Below are 4681 nucleotides of genomic sequence, written 5' to 3'. Positions count from 1 at the left end.
GTTGTTAAGATGTGGGTGTGCATGAGTTGTTAAGATGTGAGTGTGCGTGAGTTGTTAAGATGTGGGTGAACGTGAGTTGTTAAGATGTTGGTGAGCGTGAGTTGTTAAGATGTGAGTATGTGTGAGTTGTTAAGATGTGGATGGATGTGCATTGCTACCATGTGGTTGGGTGTTAGTTGTTAAGATGTGAGTATGCGTGAGTTGTTAAGATGTGAGTGTGCGTGAGTTTTAAGATGTGGGTGTGCATGAGTTGTTAAAATGTGGGTGTGCGTGAGTTGTTAAGATGTGGATGGATGTGCATTGCTACCATGTGGTTGGGTGTTAGTTGTTAAGATGTGAGTATGCGTGAGTTGTTAAGATGTGAGTGTGTGTGAGTTGTTAAGATGTGGGTGTGCATGAGTTGTTAAGATGTGGGTGGGCGTGAGTTGTTAAGATGTGGGTGGGTGTATCTGTGAGTTGTCAGGTTCTGTGGAAAGCCAATAAAAATGGAAGATGTTGGTGGACAACATTTTGTGAGCTTGAAATATGGATTAGTTGGCAAATAATTGTTTGGCAAGTGGACACCAATTGGTAGAGTCATTACCATGGACAATGCATCATTAGATGATGACTGACAGTTAACTACCAAACAAATACACTCTGGTTGGTTAGGGCCCTGTTCTGCTCTCGCGTTAGAGGGCGAGAGAGAGATGGTTTAATGTGAGGGTCATCATACCTCAGGCAAGGGGAAGAGGTTGAGAAGGAATCTTTTTCGTGGTAGCCTCAGCTGATGTGGGAATTGAAACCATGCTGTTGATGTTGATTAGACTAGATTCCATACAGTGTTGAAACAGACCTGTCTTTCTGCATTGCAAACCAGCTATCTTAGCTAACTGACCCCCACTCTGCATCATGGTTTGGGGGCTTCTATTGGAATCACAGCTGGATGAACTGTGCTTGGATACCCGTTCACCCCAGGAGGTTTGTGATCATCTGTGCCTCGATGAAGTTCCATCAAACAGCTACAGCGATGGCCTAGTGATATTACCGCTGCGCTGTTAATCTAGAGATCCAGGTAATGTTCTAAGAACCCTGGTTCAAATCCTGCCAATGCAAATGGTGGAATTTGAATTCAATATAAAAAATCTGGAATTGGGTCTAATGATGACCATGAATCCATTGCCAATTGTCAGGAAAATCCCATCTGGTTCATTAATGCCATATAGGGAAGGAAACTGCCATCCTTACCTGGTCTGACTGACATGTGACTTCAGACCCATAGCAACGTGATTGACACTTAAATGCCCTCTGGGCAATTAGGAATGGGCAACATTTGCTGCATGGCCAGCAATGCCCTTATCCTGTGAATGAATAAAGAAGATGAGAGACCTCAGGAGGGGGCTCTACAATTAACCCTTTCCGTCCTGGCACTAAGGAAGGGATGGGTAAAATCTACTGTGCTTTGTGCTCCGAATTGCTGTAAAATTATCCTGACACATGGATGACGGAGGGATTATGTCTGGTGCTGTGATGGGATCACAGAATCATACAATACAGAAAAGGTTCTTCAGCCCATTGAGTCTGGAAACTAAAGTTACACCAGTTCCACTTTCCAGCTTTTTTTGATAGACTTTAAATTTATGACCTAATTATGCAGAAAGAATGGGTCCACTCAGTCTCCGATTTGAGTCATAGAGGTTATCTGATTTATTGTGACACTGTCAAGTGTGTAATAGTGACTCAGTTGTTTTACATCTCTGTCTGTCACATGGTCAAAACTGTACACCAGGAGGTTCTCAGGAGAAATGGAGGGGAAATGTGGTGAGTTATTTTCCAGAATTTACTCTTTGCTTCTTTTCTCTTTTTGTTTGATTACAGTCTTTGGGATTTGGTCTTCATGGACAGCATGGACACCCTGCCCCATCACGTGTGGCATGAGCCTGGTAAAACGCTCCCGAGTTTGCAAAGAGGTCTTCCCTGGCAATCGTGTGGCTGATTGTGTTGGCAGTAATCAGCAGGAGAGATCCTGTGGTTTTCCGGTGAGAACGCGATTATTTTAATGTTCCACTTGTTCATTCCCAGAGCAAATTCTACCAAATGTGCCCATCATGAGGTTGAGATGGGCATTAGAATGTATTTAGGTGATGCCAATGATAACAGGCAGAAGAGAATGCAGGCATGCTACTGAGCTGTAAGAATTTAATCTATTTTTGGTAATTCTGGTCAGTTTTAAAACATCTTTTCTCTTTATAATTTCTACATGATCTTCCTCTGTATGATGCGTATTCTAGTTATGAAGGTGACAATTCATACAGTCTTCAGCTGCTTTTCCATGTGTGCGTGAGTTGTTAAGATGTGGGTGAGTGTGAGTTGTTAAGATGTGGGTGTGCATGAGTTGTTAAGATGTGAGTGTGTGAGTTGTTAAGATGTGGGTGTGCATGAGTTGTTAAAATGTGGGTGAGCGTGAGCTGTTAAGATGTGGGTGAGCGTGAGTTGTTAAGATGTGGGTGTGCGTGAGTTGTTAAGATGTGGGTGAGTGTGAGTTGTTAAGATGTGGGTGTGCATGAGTTGTTAAGATGTGGGTGGGCGTGAGTTGTTAAGATGTGGGTGGGTGTATCTGTGAGTTGTCAGGTTCTGTGGAAATGTGAGTTGTTAAGATGTGGGTGTGCATGAGTTGTTAAGATGTGGGTGGGCGTGAGTTGTTAAGATGTGGGTGGGTGTATCTGTGAGTTGTCAGGTTCTGTGGAAAGCCAATAAAAATGGAAGATGTTGGTGGACAACATTTTGTGAGCTTGAAATATGGATTAGTTGGCAAATAATTGTTTGGCAAGTGGACACCAATTGGTAGAGTCATTACCATGGACAATGCATCATTAGATGATGACTGACAGTTAACTACCAAACAAATACACTCTGGTTGGTTAGGGCCCTGTTCTGCTCTCGCGTTAGAGGGCGAGAGAGAGATGGTTTAATGTGAGGGTCATCATACCTCAGGCAAGGGGAAGAGGTTGAGAAGGAATCTTTTTCGTGGTAGCCTCAGCTGATGTGGGAATTGAAACCATGCTGTTGATGTTGATTAGACTAGATTCCATACAGTGTTGAAACAGACCTGTCTTTCTGCATTGCAAACCAGCTATCTTAGCTAACTGACCCCCACTCTGCATCATGGTTTGGGGGCTTCTATTGGAATCACAGCTGGATGAACTGTGCTTGGATACCCGTTCACCCCAGGAGGTTTGTGATCATCTGTGCCTCGATGAAGTTCCATCAAACAGCTACAGCGATGGCCTAGTGATATTACCGCTGCGCTGTTAATCTAGAGATCCAGGTAATGTTCTAAGAACCCTGGTTCAAATCCTGCCAATGCAAATGGTGGAATTTGAATTCAATATAAAAAATCTGGAATTGGGTCTAATGATGACCATGAATCCATTGCCAATTGTCAGGAAAATCCCATCTGGTTCATTAATGCCATATAGGGAAGGAAACTGCCATCCTTACCTGGTCTGACTGACATGTGACTTCAGACCCATAGCAACGTGATTGACACTTAAATGCCCTCTGGGCAATTAGGAATGGGCAACATTTGCTGCATGGCCAGCAATGCCCTTATCCTGTGAATGAATAAAGAAGATGAGAGACCTCAGGAGGGGGCTCTACAATTAACCCTTTCCGTCCTGGCACTAAGGAAGGGATGGGTAAAATCTACTGTGCTTTGTGCTCCGAATTGCTGTAAAATTATCCTGACACATGGATGACGGAGGGATTATGTCTGGTGCTGTGATGGGATCACAGAATCATACAATACAGAAAAGGTTCTTCAGCCCATTGAGTCTGGAAACTAAAGTTACACCAGTTCCACTTTCCAGCTTTTTTTGATAGACTTTAAATTTATGACCTAATTATGCAGAAAGAATGGGTCCACTCAGTCTCCGATTTGAGTCATAGAGGTTATCTGATTTATTGTGACACTGTCAAGTGTGTAATAGTGACTCAGTTGTTTTACATCTCTGTCTGTCACATGGTCAAAACTGTACACCAGGAGGTTCTCAGGAGAAATGGAGGGGAAATGTGGTGAGTTATTTTCCAGAATTTACTCTTTGCTTCTTTTCTCTTTTTGTTTGATTACAGTCTTTGGGATTTGGTCTTCATGGACAGCATGGACACCCTGCCCCATCACGTGTGGCATGAGCCTGGTAAAACGCTCCCGAGTTTGCAAAGAGGTCTTCCCTGGCAATCGTGTGGCTGATTGTGTTGGCAGTAATCAGCAGGAGAGATCCTGTGGTTTTCCGGTGAGAACGCGATTATTTTAATGTTCCACTTGTTCATTCCCAGAGCAAATTCTACCAAATGTGCCCATCATGAGGTTGAGATGGGCATTAGAATGTATTTAGGTGATGCCAATGATAACAGGCAGAAGAGAATGCAGGCATGCTACTGAGCTGTAAGAATTTAATCTATTTTTGGTAATTCTGGTCAGTTTTAAAACATCTTTTCTCTTTATAATTTCTACATGATCTTCCTCTGTATGATGCGTATTCTAGTTATGAAGGTGACAATTCATACAGTCTTCAGCTGCTTTTCCATCACCTCTTTGACATAAGAACCTATTTCTGATTGCAGTCTGACAATCATCAGCCAAATGATATAGTTCTTGATTGAGACTTGCACCACCTCCCAGCACAGGTTATTAATCAGAAAC

Source organism: Chiloscyllium plagiosum, chromosome 34, assembly GCF_004010195.1.
Source record: "Chiloscyllium plagiosum isolate BGI_BamShark_2017 chromosome 34, ASM401019v2, whole genome shotgun sequence".
Taxonomy (NCBI): domain Eukaryota; kingdom Metazoa; phylum Chordata; class Chondrichthyes; order Orectolobiformes; family Hemiscylliidae; genus Chiloscyllium; species Chiloscyllium plagiosum.
The sequence above is the reverse complement of the archived record's forward strand: the minus strand, read 5'-3'. Positions refer to the sequence as shown.